At 43.0% G+C, this 20,540-nt stretch overlaps 1 long non-coding RNA gene across 1 annotated transcript; it reads right to left on the reverse strand.

The window, feature by feature from the left end:
* Positions 1-228: 228 nt before the first annotated feature.
* LOC311515322 lies at positions 229-19,123 on the reverse strand. The gene is made up of 3 exons (XR_014710104.1): positions 19,086-19,123; positions 1,391-1,796; positions 229-805 (listed from the first exon to the last, which is right to left on the reverse strand). It is a non-coding gene; the product is annotated as an uncharacterized lncRNA (long non-coding RNA).
* Between the last annotated feature and the right edge of the window lie 1,417 nt (positions 19,124-20,540).

Consider the following 20,540-nt stretch of genomic DNA (forward strand, 5'->3'; position numbering starts at 1 on the left):
AAAACCAGTTTCATGACTGGCCAGGCTACGGTGTGAAAGTTCTGTTTGTTTCTCCTTGATGAAACCCCCTACCCCTTGGTTCACTCTACTTCCCTGTAAGCTAACCACCCTCCCCTACTCCCTTCGATCACCACTTGCAGAGGCAATAAAGTCATTGTTGCTTCACATTCATGCATTGTTTATTAATTCATCACACAAATAGGGGGATAACTACCAAGGTAGCCCAGGAGGGGTGGTGGAGGAGGGAAGGACAAGGCCACACAGCACTTTAAAAGTTTAAACGTTTAAAACTTATTGAATGCCAGCCTTCTGTTGCTTGGGCAATCCTCTGGGGTGGAGTGGCTGGGTGACCGTAGGCCCACCCCACCATGTTCTTGGGTGTCTGGGTGAGGAGGTTATGGAACTTGGGGAGGAGGGCGGTTGGTTACACAGGGGCTGTAGCAGCGGTCTGTGCTCCTGCTGACTTTCCTGCAGCTCAACCATACGCTGGAGCATATTAGTTTGATCCCCCAGCAGCCTCAGCATTGAATCCTGCCTCCTCTCATCACGCTGCCGCCACCTTTCAGCTTCAGCCCTCTCTTCAGCCTGCCACTTACTCTCTTCAGCCCGCCACCTCTCCTCCCGGTCATTTTGTGCTTTCCTGCACTCTGACATTGTCTGCCTCCACGCATTCATCTGTGCTCTGTCAGTGTGGGAGGACTGCATGAGCTCAGAGAACATTTCATCGCGAGTGCTTTTTTTTCGCCTCTAATCTTCGCTAACCTCTAGGAAGGAGAAGCTCCTGTGATCCTTGAAACACATGCAGCTGGTGGAGAAAAAAAAAGGGACAGTCGTATTTAAAAAGACACATTTTATAGAACAATGGGTACACTCTTTCACGGTAAACCTTGCTGTTAACATGACATACATAGCACATGTGCTTTCATTCCAAGGTCGCATTTTGCCTCCCCCCACCGCGTAGCTACCCTCTTCCCCTTCCCCCTCCCCTTGGCTAACAGCGGGGAACATTTCTGTTCAGCCACAGGCAAACAGCCCAGCAGGAACGGGCACCTCTGAATGTCCCCTAAAGAAAAGCACCCTATTTCAACCAGGTGACCACGAATGATAACACTCTCCTGAGGATAACACAGAGAGATAAAGAACGGATGTTGTTTGAATGCCAGCAAACATACACTGCAATGCTTTGTTCTATAATGATTCCTGACTACGTGCTACTGGCCTGGAGTGGTAAAGTGTCCTACCATGGTGGACGGAATAAGGCTGCCCTCCCCAGAAATCTTTTGCAAAAGCTTTGGGAGCACATCCAGGAGAACCGCAAATGCCAGCGAAAATTAATCATTAAACATGCTTGCTTTTAAACCATGTATAGTATTTTAAAAGGTACACTCACTGGAGGTCCCTTCTCCGCCTGGCGGGTCCAGGAGGCAGCCTTGGGTGGGTTCGGGGGGTACTGGCTCCAGGTCCAGGATGAGAAACAGTTCCTGGCTGTCGGAAAAAACGGTTTCTCCGCTTGCTTGCTGTGAGCTATCTACAACCTCATCATCCTCATCTTCCTCATCCCCAAAACCTGCTTCCGTGTTGCCTCCATCTTCATTGAAGGAGTCAAACAACATGGCTGGGGTAGTGGTGGCTGAACCCCCTAAAATGGCATGCAGCTCATCATAGAAGCGGCACGTTCAGGGCTCTGACCCGGAGTGGCCGTTCGCCTCTCTGGTTTTCTGGTGGGCTTGCCTCAGCTCCTTAAGTTTCACGCGGCACTACTTCGGGTCGCTGTTATGGCCTCTGTCCTTCATGCCCTGGGAGATTTTGACAAAGGTTTTGGCATTTTGAAAACTGGAACGTAGTTCTGATAGCATGGATTCCTCTCCCCATACAGAGATCAGATACCATACCTCCTGTTCGGTCCATGCTGGAGCTCTTTTGCGATTCTGGGACTCCATCATGGTCACCTCTGCTGATGAGCTCTGCATGGTAACCTCTGCTAATGAGCTCTGCATGGTCACCTCCAGCTTGCCACACTGGCCAAACAGGAAATTGAAATTCAAAAGTTTGCGAGCCTTTTCCTGTCTACCTGGCCAGTGCATCTGAGTTGAGAGTGCTGTCCACAGCAGCCACAATGGAGCACTCTGAGATAGCTCCCGGAGGCCAATACCGTCGAATTGTGTCCACAGTACCCCAAATTTGACCCGGCAAGGCCGATTTCAGCACTAATCCCCTTGTTGGGGGTGGAGTAAGGAAATCGATTTTAAGAGCCCTTTAAGTCGAAAAAAAGTGCTTCGTCATGGTTAAATCGATTTAACACTGCTAAATTTGACCTCAACTCCTAGTGTAGACCAGAGCTAAGATAATTCAACAAATAAAATTGCTGAACGAGTAGCTCAGAATATTCCAAAAGATGGAATCAGATTTTGTATTTGTATTTTGTATTTCTGTGCAAGATTTTTTGTATATTTAGAAGTCTCTGCCGTTCATAAACTAATACATAACAGCCAAAAATCAAACCTGCAAATGTTTCTTTTAGTTCCTTTTGTTTTCCACAAGCCTCCTAAAGATTTTAGGTTGCACATTTAACAACAATTCTCAGACATTTTACAACTCACATTGAGAGCTACATTAACCAGTTTAATGAAATTGATTAGATTAGATTCCATAACCTAAACTGTTCCATGCATATTTAACATATTAATTGGTTTGTATAATACACTGGTATTATATTGTTATTAATCAAATATAGGGGCTTGTGTGAGATAAGAATACTGATTTGCAATGGACCAATTTATACGTGATATCCTCTATCTAATGAATTTGCATCAACTATTGTACAGAACAATGAATGAAGGTGAGTATAATTGAATAGAATTTGCTTTAAACATTCACTTGCTCAGCAGTATCAAAAGTTTTGAAAGTGGATTGAAGACAGTGCTCAGTAAAGTGCCATTTTCAGAATACAAGATATATATTCTACAGTGGACAGGTTTAAGGTGAGCTTGGGGCATAGTATATGCTTACTCATCACAAACAGTTTCACCGAGTTTGCTTTAGGTTGTCCAAAAGCATTTTTTTTATTCATATCATTTTGTGCCTATCCCAGGCTTCAGGTGAATTACAAATTTTGATATGAAATAATTATAATATAGTAAAGCAATGAAAAAGATCACAGGCCTACACCCAGAGTTTGTGCACGAAGGCACATACACATTTCTTACGATATATTCACCACTTCAAACAGCATGTGTCATCAACTGCAAAAGCTCGTCTGCTGCGTCTGTGGTGCTTGACAAATAAATGAATTGTGTGCAACAGTATAATAAATAAAATTCCAGGGCTGGTGAGCTGTTTTGACAACTTCTAGCAGCAAAGAGTTGCCAGTGGTATAAAATTTGTGTGTCTCTATGGAGGATTGTGATTGGTTTGTTCTTTTAGATAGATTTCTAGTTCCACCACAGCCACAACTTTCAACAGCAGAATCAGAACCATCACTCCAAAGTTTCCCTTACCCAAGGCTGGAGCAAGGCACAGGCCTACCACAGGTTTGGGCCTAAGGCCCCAGTTTCTCATGGCATGCCATTATATCACAATCTCAGGTTTTTAAATATAAGTCCTTAAGGCTGTGAAGAACATTTTGAAACTGAGTGTGATATCAATGCAGTAATGTCCCCGAGTGTGCAGACTTCCGGAAACAATAGCTTGATGAGTGGCTTCATTCCTCTCAATGGAATGTTAACATGAAGACTTACTGCTCTGGGGGACTGACCAACACCATATAGAGGAGGACTGTGTGTGTGACGGGAGAAAAAGGGTGCAGCCAGCACCCATCCACCCACGCTCCCGTAACCTGACTGCTGGGGTAAGTATTAAGACATCTCTTCTGCCACCCCTGCCTCCACAGGGGCCAGAGGAATCTCTGTTGTTGCCCTAGATGCTCCAAAGGAAAGTGAGGTGTCCTCTGATGCTGTTGCCTTTGCCTCTTTGGGTGAGAACAGAGGGTCCTCCCTACCGCACCACCACTGCAAATGGGGGCAGTGCCACCGTGTTCTGATACTCCTGTGTGTCCCCTGGATTGCCTTAATCTAACCTTGACCCCTACCGTTAGTATGTAACTGTGTGTCCTACAATTCCCTATTGTGGGCGGAGTCATGTTTAACACGCTGTATCCTGTAATCCAGTGTTAAAGTACATTATTCTGCCCATAATATGAAACAAAGCACACGACACCTCACTGACTGGCAGAACAGATACCACTTAACAATTCACACGTGTTCCATGCTGAGCTCTCAGTTGAAACAAGCTCAAGAAACATTCTCCACTCCCTGCCCTAGAAATGATTTTAAAAAAAGTAGAAAAAAAAACCCTGCAGTATGCATACTACTCTGACAAAATACTACATTGGGACTCTTGTGCTGCTCTCAGTTTTAATGTTGATTAAGCTACTACACCCAAATTCATGAATCTGTATTTAACTACGTCTACACTTAAAGTGGATAATCACCCAGGGCATGAGACAGAAATTTAACAAGATAAATCAAAATGATTCAATTAAATATTGGTCCCCATAACTTTCATTTTCAGTTGTTTTCGGTAAGTCTGGTCTCATGTTATGATTTAGGATCACATGCTTCCCTCAGATGTGTTACACTGAGGATAGAAGAATATAGCAGATGAGGGGCTAACCTCATAGTGTGAGCAGGGCCGTCCCTAGCTATTTTGGTGCCCTATGCAGCGGGGCCCCAGGCCTCCGTGTGAGCGGGGAGAAGGGCTGGCTGGCCACTTGCTGCGGGAAGTGGAGTGACTTGGCCCCAGCCTGCTCTGATTCCCTTGCTCCCGCCCACAGAGGCCTGCGGTTCCAGGCTGCTCTGCTCCCCTGGCTCCCAGGCTTGGGGGGAGGGGGAAACCACCCCCCAGCACTCGCCGGCGGCTCAGCTGGGAGCCAGGGGAGTGCAGCAGGCTGGGGCCAGGATGCTCCACTAACCACGCAGTGAATGCAGGGTCTGGCCTGGCTGCAATCTTCAGGGGAATGGGGGCAGGGCTGGGGCTGAGCAGGGGTAGGGGCCTGGGGAAGAGCCAGAGCAGGGGCTGGAGCAGCACACAGCTGCGCAGGGCACCAGGAAATTTGGTACCCCACATTTCCTGGTGCCCTACTCAGCTGTGTGCTTTGCGTATGGGTAAGGACGGCCCTGGGTGTAAAGAAAATAACAGCACCACATCACATTTACATAAGCTTCCAGACACGATTGAAACTCCTCTGTATGGTAGGTGCTCTAGATCTCTGAGGAGTCAGAGTTGACAGCAAGAAGTGGGCCTTCTCATATCAGACTCCCCGCACATACCATAGATTGCTGATTGAAATGTTCCAGAAACAGTTGTTGGTTGAACCCACCACTAACTCATCTACACAATGAACTCCTCAGGAGTAGCATTATTCTTGGAGTAGCTGTACTATCTTGGGGTAGGAGGAACCAATGGATCAGTGTGGATGCTCCTGTCATCTGTGAGTATTCCATGATCTGCACAGATAGAACTTAATGCATCCTCGAATATAGGGAGCTGACCTGTTCTTTGGAGAAAAGAGAAACCTTCTCCCACCCATAAAACTACTCATAGAAAATTCAGCAAGTCAAAACTTCCCAGATATCCTGCCTCACACTCTTTTTCTGTTTACATTAATGCTATAAGGATTAGTTAAATCTTTGATCAAGACTCAAGTGTGCAGTATGGATACCCCAGTACCAGACAATACTATTACCCAGGGTACAATCTGGACTGTTAAACAGCTGTGTCCCCTCAATTCTCCAACCTGGGATGGCTTTTTACACTGCTTCGCTGTGTAAGCTATCACTCTTGGTCTCCTCATCACTGCCACCAGCATTTAAGTTTCCCCCAGTTTTAGTATATGAGAGTTCTAGTCAGTCACTCATAAATTACACTGCAGAGTAACACCAGAAAATTCCCAGTCCCAAACTTTTCCCCAGCAATGCGCATCTTGTACTTCCCAGTTGCACAATACAAGCTCATAGAAAGCCTGTTATTTTATTAATAGAAAATGATATGCACAAATCCTGAAATACCAAATGGAGTTTCCCAAACACTTCAGTCCAAGCAAATCTGTTTAGATAAAACAAATTAATTATCAAAAGATAGATTTTAAGTTGTTAAAAGAGTGGCCACTTAACCAAACCGTTTGACTTTGCTGACATCTGTCTGTGCTGTCAGCTAGCCTTTTATGTCTGGCAAACCAATTTGTGTGTGCTCTCCAAATTTAAAATATATCTTAGTAACATCATCAAGTAGAATGTTATAATTTCACAGACAATGTTGCCACACATCTTTAACCAGGACAATAATGATCAGCAAATTATAGGTTTTCAAATGATACTTCACGAGGCAAACTTTGTACAAAATGTATAGTCCTATAAAAGTGGTACATAGTGAACATAGTGGTACAGACTGCCATGCAGACACAGTGGAATGTGTTTTCCACTGGAAAGTAGTCTGTGGAGAACTCATGCAGGGACACTGTCTAATTCTATGCACCATACAAGCAATTTCCAACTTGTCTTCACAGGGGGACAGGGGAAAGGAAGAGGAACATAACAAGAGAGTCTACATGTCCTAAACTCCATGCTGCTGGAGCAGTGACCCTTACCTGCTATACCTCTATCTCTATATTCAGCAGTAACCAGTCCCAGGTCAGTTAAACAGGTCTTCCTTCTGCTCTAATGGCTTACAGTTCAGTTTCAAGCAAAGTACTCTTATCTGACCTTTGTTCTCTTGCTAAGGGTTATGGCCTATGTTTTTTAGGGCCTGGCTTTCTGGATCATTCTTATCATAAAGTATCCATAAGACCTAAGGCAGTCCTTTCCCATTGACTTCAGTGAAAACTTCATGAACATCTGAGAGCAGAATTTGGCTTGTCCCATCACAATTGGAAGGATGCATGATAATGTCATTCTTCAGCAAGCTGTTTCATTTTTGCCATCCTTTGGTTATGACATCCCAAGAGAGCAGCCTCATTTCAGACTTTGATGATAGAAATGGATCCTCAGCCTCAGGGAAACTAACAAGTCACTGGCATTGGGTGACTATGTCAATGTCACGTGCTTCAGCGATGTGCCTAACATCTGCTGTCACCTATTATATGAATCCCTCTCATCCACTTTCAGAGGTAATTATGTTCTATTTGCTGAATATGAGAGTGGTGTGATTTCTCTCTCTGAAACCAATTAATCTGTTGCTTCTTTGCCTTCTGGTCTTTTGGTTTCCTAGGAACATACAATATTTATCTCGGTCACATTATTAACATTGTTTACAGATTACCATACCAGTGAGCATCCACAGAAGCTCAGTGTCTGCTTTGTTTTCATGTTTCTCTCAAATCCAGCCTATTCTTTATTTTTTTCTGCTAATAACCCTTCTGTATAGTATATGTAGACATTTTCATTTGGCTTTTGGTTTGCTAACACTCATCTTTCCCATTCTTCACAAGTCTTTTTTAGATTCACTCACTAAATCACTTAGAACAAATAGGAAAATAATCCCAAATAATGTCCACACATTCATCAGGTTCCCTAGCTTTTCTTTTTAATTTTAAAGTAAATCTTTAAAACCTGCAATGCAAAAGCATTGACTGTTGCAGTTGTTTTTCTACAGAAGAGAAGATAAATACACTAGAGTACAGTCAGTGTTGAAGGGGAGTTAATATTCTTAGGCAGAGGCCACAGACTGCTTTCACTACGCAGAGTAGAGGGTAACAAAATGTTCCAATTTAGAGACAAAACCTATGGTATGAGAAAAGCAGTAACACCATTGTTTCTCCTTTCTGGTCCCCAGAACTTCAGAAAGTCATGGAATTTACTTGTGTAAGCAGTGTCAGAATGAGCTCCACCCTGACATCTGGTGGTGAGGTGTGGCAGGTTGTGGAAAAGAACTTCAGAGGCCAATCTCATTTGCATAGGCACACCCACCCCACCTAGAATGAGGCCATAGCTGCCCAAATGGTCACTTGGCTGCTGTGGGATCTCCAGTGTCTCTGTTATTGAGGCAGGAAGAATAAATTGTTATTATGGGAACTGTGCTTGGAACTGTACTTGGCCTTTTGTTATGATGGAGGGACTCACCATCAACTAAGTAGCACTCGCTAGGCAAGGGTCATGGGTTCTAAAACTCTGTAATTGAGAGAGGCTGGGGACAAGTATTGATACTTGGTGGCATGGGCCCCTGGGTGAGGGCCTTACATGCTAATTGCACTTCCTCTTCTCTCCACTGTGGAATATTGGAGCTAATTTTGATTCCATTAGGAGTCTAGTTACAGGCTGCTGAGCTCACTTTGGGCTAATGGTGCACCAGCACTGAGGCTCCCCTACTACAAGCTGAATTCATCAAAGAGCTGAACTGACTAAGAGCTGAAATCACTGAGTGTTGTGTTAAGTAGTGGGGGAGCCTGAAGATATATTGTGAAGCAGTTTGTGGGATGGCTGGAGTGCCTTGTGGACAGGCTGGTGGAGCAGTTCATAGGACGGCGGGAGCTGCTTGTGGGACATGGAGCGGAGCAGTTTGTGGGACGGTAGGAGCTGCTTGCGGGCTGCAGAGTGGAGCCGAGCGAAGCAGTTCGTGGGGCGGCTGGCGGAGCGAAGGCCTATGGAGCTGTGGGGTGGTCACCTTCAGATCATGTAAGGTGCCCCTTACCTCTCTTCCCCCCTCCTCATCTCCACCCAGGTTGGGAGGTAAAGCTCTGCAGATAAACTTTTGAACTCTGGGGCTGCCCTGGCCAGGGACAGAGACTTTTGGGTCATTGGACTTTTGGGACTGTGGGTGATTTGGGGTTGCTGGACTCAAGACCCAAAGGGAAAGGGCATACCCCAATTTGTTTGGGGTGGGTTTTTTTTGCTCATGGGTTGTGTTACGAATCCTGTTGGTGGTGTTTCCCCAACATAATGCCACATTGTTTCTCTCTGTTATTAAAAGGCTTTTTGTTACACTCAGACTATGTGCTTGCGAGAGGGGAAGTATTGCCTCTTGGAGGTGCCCAGCGGGGGTGGTATATATTTGTCCTAGGTCACTGGGTGGGGGCTCGAGCCAGTTTGCATTGTGTTATTGGAATGAATCCCCTAGATATTGAAACCGGCCCTTGTTGCTGCCAACTCTGACTGGCAGAAGGGTTACACTTGGAACTGCTAAAATACTGTTTCTGGAGTTAAAAGTCACTTGACAAATGTTTGGGGTCAGTCGCAGTTCAGAGATAGGGTTTTAGTTCTGCCGACTATAACGTTTAAGTCTGGTACAGACCTTCCTGTAAGTGGTTAGGACCCATCTCTAGGTCACTACTATTAAATCATGCCTTGTGACCAGGTCCTTGCGAGGAAGTTGCCTGCAGAGCTTTTCTACTGACTCACATTGGCAGCCACACCAGGTGCATCTCTCTAGCTCCAACTTTACAATACAAAATGCTGATGTAATGCCTTAACTTAATAAATAAATAAATAAATACTAATAAAAAAGGCTAACCCCAGGAAGGGCATAAGAGGTTGGAAACTATCTGAGTGTGGTAGGTGTGGGGTACAGTACAGATTCTTAACAGACATATAAGGGGTCTGTAAAAAAAGACCTCTGGTAGGCTTTAGCCATATGTAAGGGGACTGTTGCCCCCTTACTAACATTCAGTGGGGGTGTTTTGGTTGGCTAGCTCCCAGTACTAAAAGGGGAAGGGTCTATGGGAAACCAGGACCCTGGGACTGATAGTCCCCAGGAAAAATGGGGAGAGGCCAATACTCCAGGTCAGCCTGAATGACAAGGCGGGCAGGCTAATAGGAGAGTCAGGAGGCCAGGGAGGTCCCGTCCTCCGTGTGAGCTGGATTTGCCTGGGTCAGACAGAGTGGGGCCAAGCTAGGGAGAAAGCAGGGGCCCAAGATAAGCTGGGGAGCAGAGCTGTGCCAGATCCAGAGGGACAAGAAAAGCAGCCCCGAGAGAGCAGACCCTGTCCTGGGAGCAGAACTGCAGTCCCAAAGCCAGAGGCACAGCCCAGAGAGAGCAGACTTGGCCTGGGAGAAAAGCTGCAGCAACCAGAGCCAGAGGGGCCAGAAAAGCAGCCCAGGAAGCAGGTCAGTGCTGGGAGCAGAGTCACAGAAGCAGCCTGCAGAGCAGACCTGTCCTGGGAGCAGAGCTGCAGCAACCAGAGCCAGAGAGGCCAAAGAAGCAGCCCAGGGAGCTGGAGACAGAGCAGGAGCAGCAGTGCAGAGACCAAGTGGTGGAGCTGGGGCTGGAGCAGTCCGGAGCTGGGTGTGGTGAGCAGCTGGGGAGACCGAGGGGGACCCTGGGCAGCGGGCCCAGCACAGGGAGACACCTCAGCCAAGAGGCTCTGCAGACCAGGCTTGGATTGTAACCCCAACAGGGCGAGGGCGACACTGGGAAGAAGGGTCCTACCACTTAGAGCCTGAGGGCGTGTGGCCACCACCAGAGCAAGTGTCCAACCCACAGCATCCCTGCAGCACAGCCAGGGCCTGAGAAGAAGGCCTGGGACTCACAAGGAACAGACTGTGAACTGCCCTGACATTCCAGAGACACTGTTTGTGATGTTCCCTGCCACAGAGCAGGTTGATCTGTTTCCTTTAACCTTCCCCATTTTTCCTTATTCTTTTTTAAATTAATTGTTGATTAAATAACTCACATTTGCTTTAATTTGTATGTAATGGTCAGTGGGTCAGAGAAGAGCTCAGTGCAGAGAGAGTACCCCAGAGTGGGGACACCCTAGCCCGTCAGCGGGGTTAGGGGTTGAGCCCCCCAGGAATCCTGGGCCCAGCCTTGTTGGGGTTATGAGGACTCTGCCAGACAGGAGAGTGGAAGGGGAGTCCCCAAGAGCAGGGAGGCCACTGGGTAAAGAAAGTGGGAGCGAGGACTCAGATCCTTTCGCTAGCCCACTTCACCGGGATAGTGCAGAAGCCAGGAAAGTTCCCCACAATAGCAGGACTATTCCCCCGCTTACACATAAAATGATCAGGTAATTCATCACTGGAAAAAATTGCTTACTTGCTAAGCTTAATGGATGAGAATGTGCTCTTTCTTCAAATTCAGGGGGATGAAAAAGAAAATCGGCTCTTGATCCTATAAAACCTATAAAAGCTGGTAACATAAGATAAGAAAGTTGGACTCTAATTTTACAAGTAACAGGGTAAAAATTAAACAGGCAAAACTTGTTTGTAGTGCTTCAGGAAATCACATCAACAAAAAAGGGGGAAAATAATCTAAGATTTCCCAAGCATTATGGCACAGTAACCACAGTCAGAGGCAGACTATCCATAAAGACTCAAATTACTTGGAACAACAAGTCATCCAAAAAAACGGGAAAGGGGGGAGGTTTGGTAGCAGAGAGCAAATCATCATGTGCTGCAGCTCCAAAAAAGTAGTCATTTATCATTTTAAAATGTCTCAAGAATATGAGCTAAAATATTTGGAGCTAAAAAATGCTTTTCAAATGCATTTCTGTTTATGACCAATACTTGAAACCTTCCACATGCTGAATGCTGAACAAAAAATTAGCACATTTGTGGTGGAGGGTAGGTTTTCAGTTAAATCTAATCACAATCTTTAAAGAGAAAATCATGCATAGACACACAAAGGGAGTCCATGCTTTAAATACAGGATGTGTTATCAATAGTGCATCTGTTTGTAAATTTAATACCAGAACAGAAAAACTGATACAAGGGAAATAGATTTTTTCCAGTCAATCACCAGTTGTAAAACGAGTGCAGTTCAAGAAAGAAACAAACATTTTTGTGTCATTTCTGAACAGCAAACTCATGATAGTTCAAACCTACTCCTTCTAGTTCATGTCACCTTGTGTAGTGATAGCTGTGATGTTGTGCAGTCTGTCCACTAAATTACTGATTTCTTATCCTGACTTTTTCAGACAGATCCTGACTACTCTCTGGCACTATTTTAACAATCTCTTAAGCTGCTGTCTCTCACCATTCAAAACCAGCTTTGCTACACAGTCTTTCATGGAAGTAATGCCTCCATTCATAATTACTGTTCTGAGCTGCATTCCTCACATACATTTTTTTTTCCGGGTTATCTGTTACTACTGCTCTCCACTAATTCTGTCTTTGTGAGATGACACTTTAATCACAGACATAGAAGAGGCACTTTTGTTTGTGTTTAATAATGTTTCTTTCAGCTCTTGCTCTAAACAGTTTTTTTCTTCTTTGAAGCAACAACCTCTGGGTGGAAAGTTTTAGCAATGAAAAAGGCAGAATATAAAAAAATATTTGGGAGAGATCCCATCTCTCCTTGTCAAACATTTCCTTCTCTCCCCCTGAACTTCCTGCCTGTCAAGAGTAACATATGCTTTGTTTTCATGTAGTGTAATTCCATTTTAGATTTTACTGATATGGTATCATTCCAGCTTCAGTTTTACTAAACAAACTTTTTTATCCCACCCTAACGTGGATTCATTTTCTCTCTTTGTAAAAGTCTTTGTGTGAACTGTTGGTGTAACCGATTTGTACAATCAAAAGAACAACTTGCTCCAGAACACAAACAAGGCTCTTCCTTAGCTTCCAGTTTTGCCCCTTTTTTCTCCTATTATCATAAAGTAATGAGTTTTTTATTGTATAATGTATATTAGTAATTTGTGAAAATTTGACAGATGCAAGAGTGTACTAAGATGTATTTCCCTTCCCGCCCTGTGTACACAGACATAGTGGAGTAACAGCTATTGTTCTGTAGGGGGTGTGGCTTCTGAAACCAAAGTTGATGATCCCTTTTGGAAAGCAGGATTCTAGACACCAGGGAGCTGCTGTTGTATAGAGGTACACAATGCTTCAACTAAAAAAGAGAGTAAGTGTTAAATACAAGCTCTCCATGCCTGACGGAGAAGAACACCACAACTTCCTCCACAAAAATTGCAATCTGTTTGTGATTCTAATGCAGGGTTTTGTGCCTGCAAACAGGCACTCTCACAAACTTTGCTGGTTAAGTTAGGGATGCCATTTGAAAATGTGGCCCCCTATAGAAACCTACCAAGAGCTGAGACTCCTGGGCCCTGAATCTTCCCTTGCAGGATATGAGTAACTTCCACTGACCTCAATGGGAGCTAATTGTACCCAAGAGGCTGAGAAAATTAGACCCCTTTTACACATCTATACATAGGTGCTGGAACTAAGGGTGCCGTGCTGCCACGCACCCTGGTTTGAACTGGTTTCCATCATCTACAAGGGTTACAGTTTGGTTCAATAGCTCTCAGCACCCCCACTATACAAGCTGATCCAGCACTGATCAGGAAATCAAAAACATGAAAATGACATCGTGTAGTTATAAAAGCTGTCTGTCTGGAGACCAGCTATTACACAATGCTTGAGCTTTCAGTTTACACTGTTAATATTTATAGTTAAGACTCTATATGTGGCTGGCTTTTGCTAAATACTTCACAAATGTAGTTGCTATAGTAGACAGCGTGAATCATAACTTCAATCGTTTTCTCTCTCAGAGAAGAGGGAGAGTAAGAAATACGGGACTTTTTGGGGTTGCATGTTTGTGTAACATGGTTCTTTGCCCCAAAGGCAGGGGAGCCTGTGGCTAAGACAACAGTGAGTGGCTGTAATGAAGGGGAGATGCTTTCTTCACTCTGGGACTCCAGCAGAGTCCTGGGATTTGGAACTAAGACCTGGTCTACCCTAGAAAATTTAGATCTGTCAGGGGTGTGAAAAATCCACAGTCCTGAGTGGCATTGTTAAGCTGATCTAAGTTCCACATTTCAACAGCACTAGGTCGATGGAAGAATTCTTCTGCCTCTCAGGGAGATGGATTACCTATGCCTATGGGAGAGTCCCTCCCATCGGCATAGGTATTGTCTGTACTGCAGCGCTGTGGTGGTGCAGCTGTAGCCTTTTAAGCATCAACAGTCCTTAAGACTCCAGCTATGAAAGGCTGAGAGTAGCCTGTTAAGGCAGCAGAGACTCTGGGCAAGCAAGGGAAAGAGTGCAAAATCTCTGATGGTAGAGACCTGGGAGTGGGAAGAGAAATGTTGTTTGTGGGACTTTAATTTGGGACTTGGAGTTATTTTCTGTGAATAGACCTAGGCCCCTAGGAGTGATATTTTGACCTCAGATAAAGTGAGATCTTTGAGGGAGTAATTATTAGCAGAGCACCAAAAAGACACCCCAGGCCATGAGGGGTATTCAGGTTATAGCCAGCCCTACTAGAGTTTGCTTCTGTTTTCCTTCTCTCAAAGATACTTCTATGGCACCCATTACCAAAGTATGTGTTCGCATCGCAATCTGTAGGATATTTATCCTCACAACAGCCCCGTCAGGTATGGAAGTACAATTGTCCCCATAGTACCCATAGGGAAAACAGAGGCAAGAGAGACAGCATGACTTGTCTAAGGTTACAGAGGAAGTCTGTGAAATCTGATCTCACACACACACACACACAGAATTTTGCCGGTGGTTATGTGTCCACAATTTCTATGAACTTGAATGGCCCTAAAAATTTGCTTTCAGCATTTTGATCTATATTGATCGGGGATATATAAAAATACACCTGTCCAAGGATCCTGGCACTCTTGAGATTTGTTTTAAAAAACCAATCATACAAACAAGAATAAAACAAGCAGTACCACCTGATATCCAAAACTAGAAAAGTAAAATCAAAATTGAAATTGTAACCTACCCACCCATGAATACCAACCCTCTGCCTCCCTGGGAGTTTTTAACTTGTTTTATGAAATGTTGCTTTCTATGTACAAACAAACTAAAAACAACATTAATGCAAAACGTGTCTTGTATAAAGCATTTGTTTACACATAAACAGAGAAGAAAACTGCCAATTCATCAAAATCTAAACATTTTGCTGGAACGTGTCAATTACACTGACTCTAAGGAAAATCTGATTTTCTGCCAGCTAGCAGGCCTTTCAGGCCACTGCACATCCATGACCGGCCATGAGCCTGACAGCCCTGAAATCCTCAGCTCAAAGCTGGGCTGTCAAGGCTTCCAGGCTCCCGACTTTGCAGTAGTTTGCCAAGCAGGCAGCCAATTTCATGTGAAAAAGTCAAAACAGAATTCCATTTGGATTTTTCAAAATGAAAATTTCAATTTTCCCTGGCCCCTCACCCACTCCCTAGTCCATGGGAAATGGCAAAATTGTAAGTTTTCTGATGACTTTTTTTTTTTTAAATTTGAGAATTTCACATGGAATTTGTAGGTTCTGACCAGCCCTATTTTGATGAGATTCGAGCTGGTCAGGAATTTTTCCAGCAAAACAGGATTTAGTTGGAAAATACTGATTCGTGAAACCCAAAATGTTGCATGAAAATACACTGGGTTCAGTGAGGTTTCCACAAACCACAGGCAGGTTTACATTGCCCAGTTTTTGCCTGTTCCCCTGGCAAGTTGCTCGGATCTCTATGATTCTATGATTAAAACAGTTCTGGGGTAGCCCCACCACATGCTAATCATAGTTTTTCTTTTTCCTTTTAAAACATCTTTTGCCAGATCCCAGTTACAAAACAGCTAGCTGGAGACACTGTAGCTGAGGTTTATTGAAAAAAATATTATTACAATACAATATCAAATCCAACACCTTGACATTTATAACTAAAAGTTATCCAGTTCTGAAGTAGCATTCCTAAAATTATCAGAATCTTGCCAACTACCAAAGGCTTATCCTTAGGACATTCACCTGGTTACTCATTGTTATTTTATTTATAACAAATTTAAAAGCACCTGTTCCCAAGCTCTAGGAGCCTTTGACAAATTTAAAGTGCTATTGTAACAAATTATTAATTACTAGCCTGGGGAAAGAGCTGGACCTTGTAGTGTGCTCTAAACATCTCCAAATTTAGGCTATTTTAGACTAAGGAAGGTGAAAATATTTTCAAAATTGAGGGTCCCATAGGGAGAGTCATTCATATTGAGATGTCTCCAGCTCCAGTCTAATCAAACTCAATCTCAGATCAAATCTCTTTTGTCCAATCAGGGACATTTCAAGCCTTTCTTTCCATAGACTATCTTGGCTACACAGTAAGCTGAAATCAGTGCAACCACCAGAGGATTAAGATTAAGGTGCATCGGTTTTCAATGGTCATTTATGAGATGAAGTTTGGAAGGAGTCAGGTAGTTTGGATGGTTAAGTATGAATATCAATTCTTAACTTTAAAAAATTATCTGAATTTTAGTTGTTTTAAAATCTTATACAAATATTGTGTTTATTATAACATTTGAGTTTCTAATATTTGTTCTGAACCATAATTCCAGAGTAATAAAGTGTGTTTTCCCCTCTCCCCTCCCCCAAATATATTTTAATTACGTGATTCTATTCTAAAACCAGATAATACTGCGTTTCCATTCTGATAAAGCTAAGAGTAAGACAGTGTTGTAAATCTGTTGTATTCAGGAACAAGCAGTATGATGGTAGGTTGCTAGATGTAAAAATCTCATTAATCAGGCTAATCGGACATATGCCAGAAGTTGGAAGGTCAATATTTTTCAGAGGAGCACATTTCTGAGAAGGCAGCAGGAAAACCAAACCAGCTTTTTGAGCGTCTACGTTGTTCGAGTGGTAACAATTTTATAGCCGTTTTCAGTTTTCGAGAAACAAATGCGCTAGTGCAAGTCATGGTGTGAAATATAAATAGCAGGTTGACAGAGTAGACAGTGGGACTTCTCTTCTAAACAGAGGTATGCTCTCGCAGGAATATAAACCCTTAACAAGGTAGAGCTTCTCCCCAACTTGCCACGGACTCACTGCCACACCCACAGTCTCAGGCAGGTTTATTGTCCAGACTTAAACAAACCAACCAGTTCCTTAGCTCATCCTTTACATTTCAGGCTCTCTGCCTCCTTTCCCAGGTACACATCTACCCTGGAATAAAACAGCTGCGGCACAGCCGCAGCTGGCCCAGGTCAGCTGATTCGGTCTTGCGGGGCGTAAAAATTGCAGGGTAGATATTTGGGCTTGGGCTGTAGTCTGGGATCTGGGACCCTCTGCCATCACAGGGTCCAAGAGTTCAGGTTCCAGTCCGAGCCTGAATACTTACACAGCAATTTTACAGCCCCAGGAGCCCAAGTCAGATGACCCAGGCCAGCTGTGGGTGTTTAGTTGTTTTGAAGATGTACCCTAGCAGTCCTGCTGTTCCTGTTTCCTGCAGCTTTGTAGCATGCATGCATTCTCATTCTCTCTCTCCCAGTTTCCCACTTCCCCCTCACTAGGTCTCTCTCTCTCTCTCTCACACCCTTTATAGTCCCAGAGGCAGCCCTTTCCCCTCAATTGGTCCAGCTGATGGCATCTGATTTGGCACAGGGAAGCTGAACATACTTCAGTTATCAGGGCCAGACATTCTGTGAGAATTTCTTTTGAAAGGAAAATCAAACCCATTGACTGTCACCTTTAAACAATGAAGAGTAACTGCCACACACTGTGCTCACCTGATCTTTTCAATGAAACTGAGGAAAAAACAGCTTGAGCAAATAAATACTATATTTTTTTTAAATAAAGATGCTGCATTTGGATAAATGATATTTAATGTATGTTCATAACAGTTCAAATCCTAGCCCAAGGAGCCCTGAAGACTTCAGAATCCACTTGGCCTCCATGGCAGAGGGTTGACAAGTTCTACTATCTCACACGGTAACCACAGAGCTCCCTTCTTGAGAAATAAAAGAATAATTTTTGAAGGACTAGACAGAACAAAGAATTGGTTACAGAGTTCAGATTCTCACCTCTATATTACCAGTTTAAATTAACCTCAGCAGTGATTAAAAAATTGTTACCATTGTATGGCTGTTCATTGATCTGTATGGAATAAATGACCAGTCTCCATCTGGTTCCTGCAGGACAGTGATCCTTCATATAATAGGCACTGTTATGGTCAGAGCTGGGGGACTTTTTTGAAGTTTTAATTTTTTTTTACATTTTTACCACCCCCCACCCATCCCCTATAAATATTGACAAAGTTTTTGTGAATATTTGTCCTTGTTTTTTGACCAATTCCATTTGTCATTCTTACCAGAGAGGAGGAGATCTAAACAGGCATAGAGGCAGTTGTTCTCACTTTTAGAGGTAGTCCATCATGGTAAGAGTTGCTGCACACAGACATGGGTCCAGGGTTATCTTTTATGTGGATAAACAAATGACTGTTCACTAGAACTGTCAATCAAGCAGGTTTTATAAGGATTAGCTTTTTTTTTTAAAAAAAAAAAGATTATTCAAAAAAGACATATTTCTTTCTATGATTGACAGATTAAATCTATCAATTTAGTCACAATCAATTCTCATCACTAATCTTATTATTTCATTTTACTATTTTGTGTTTTAGTGATTGATGAGCCAAATTTGTCTGGACGAATTTATGTACTTGTGTATCACAGTCATACACAAATCTTAGAAATTCTTAGGAATTGTAAACAACTAGAGGTTTTTCAGGACCTTGCTAAAATGGACTTTGTCTAGATAATTACTGTACTGTTTTTGGTGCCATGAAACTGCTTTTGCAAAATATATTTTAAAAGTGCCTAGTACACACACAGTGTGCAGTGTACAAATAATTCAGATACAATCATCACAATATTGATTAAGTCTTCCATGAGAAGAATTCCATTTCTTTTCTAAGTCAGAATGTCTATAATTCCCCATCATTCTCCATGGGTGATTTGGTATTTCATCTTTGTCTATCTGTGAAATAATTTCAGTATTTTTCACTCATGATTAATTAGACTGCAATTTCTTACTCATTTTAATTAATTTTGAAACGCTAATTACTACTTCACTGTAAGTTTTCACTGTAGTTAAATCTTAAAGTATCGATTTTAAATGTATTCTGCTATATAATTCATACAACCACACCTGTCTTTGAGTCTGCACAGGAAGAGCAATTGCCGGAATGCAGCTTTCTTAATTTGCAGACAGTTGTCTCTGCTTTTTTTCCATGACAGCCCGCATACTTTTTTTCTGAATTACTTCATTGATTTTCTTCTTCTGGAATGACATCTGACTGTGCTTGTGGGTCCGTTTTGAACTTCTGTGTATTTAAGAAGGCAGAAGTACAGATACAAAGTACAAATATAGTAACAAGAATCACTTAAATCAATCTTTACCTCAGCCTTGAGACGGAGGTTCCTCATTTTTATCATTGAATTAAATTAGTGTGAGAGTCCTGCGTGGTTAATGCTTTGGGAGGCACGGAGGCACGTGAATGATTGCAAATGCTGTGGTTGGAGGAGATTGATTGGTCACAGCTGAGTGGGTCTGCATGTGTGAGAGGCAGAAAGCCAGGAGAAAGCCTGCAAAAAGAGAGACAAGCAATGGTGAACAGGGCCCTGTGAGAAAGCAAAAAAGGAGAGTTTGTGTTGGGAACAGTTATTCACTGGAAAGACAGCCATAGATTTCTAAACAAGGAAACTGCCTCCCCTCTTTGTTTCTACTGTCTTCAGGGGAACAGGACTTGTGTACATTTTTTGTATATATACAAGTTTGCACCAAAGATATGTATAATCATTCCTCCTCCTAACAGAAATAACCCATCAAGGTTCCAAATACTGGGTAACTGCTCTGGCCAAAAAGGGGCAACGATTTAGGTGCCAGCTCAATGCTCACTTAAGCCAGTGAATGTTACATCAAGCCCTTACACTGTACACTTTTTGAGCATGGTTCTTATCTTCATATGTCTTTAAAGCACCATGCACGTTTTACTAATAATTTGGAAGCTATTCCTAGAAATACTTTGCAAGTGTAAGGCACTGAAATTAAACAGCCTAGGACTTGCCTGCAGCTGTGGTTATCAGTGTTGGTTGGAAGTGGGAGAGTAATCTGGAATGATTCTCTCATTTCTCCCTCCTTCCTCTGGCTTTCATTTTTGCTTTAATTTGCTTTGCTTTGTTATTGTGCTATGTTATCTGAGCACCCCTGTTGCAGACTCCTGCAAGTTCCCTCTTTGCTGGCATAATTACAATTGTAATGTAGTGATAATCGGATTTATAAAGTCAATTTATCCCATACTCTCTGTATAAATCAGGGGCTTTCTTTACCTTTTTTTTTAAAAGTGATATTTTTGGGAAGCCATTATTTGAGGTTATTTAAATCTCTCTTCCTTTTTCATTCTAAAATTTAATAACCATTTAATTTTAAAAAAGCCCTGCCAGAAAGTCCCCAAATTATTTCTTGCTTCTGAACACATTCATAAATCCAATATGTGGAATAATTGTTACCAAAAATCTTGCTTGCCTTCCTCGGGGAGCTGTTAACAAGACACTAGAAGTTTTCTGAGCACTCTACGAATCCTCTACAATAGATACCGGTTGGTCATTGGCTGCTATCAGCTCAACTGGGGCAGTGAGAATTCTTTGTTCTTCTGAAAAACTGAATTTCCAAAGCTTCTGCAGATTTTTCCATAGTGGTATCCGATGTGATTGCTTAAGCTTGGTTGCAATTCAATCTTGGTTGCAATTCAATCTTCCCCATAATTCATTACAGAATTAGGGGTTTTTTTAGTCTGTTTCCAAACACACAGAGACACTGTCAGTTTGAAAACTTTAATTGAAATTAAGTTCTTA

The sequence above is a fragment of the Lepidochelys olivacea genome (assembly GCF_965140295.1).
Source record: "Lepidochelys olivacea isolate rLepOli2 genome assembly, chromosome: 2".
In the NCBI taxonomy this organism is placed as follows: Eukaryota; Metazoa; Chordata; order Testudines; family Cheloniidae; genus Lepidochelys; species Lepidochelys olivacea.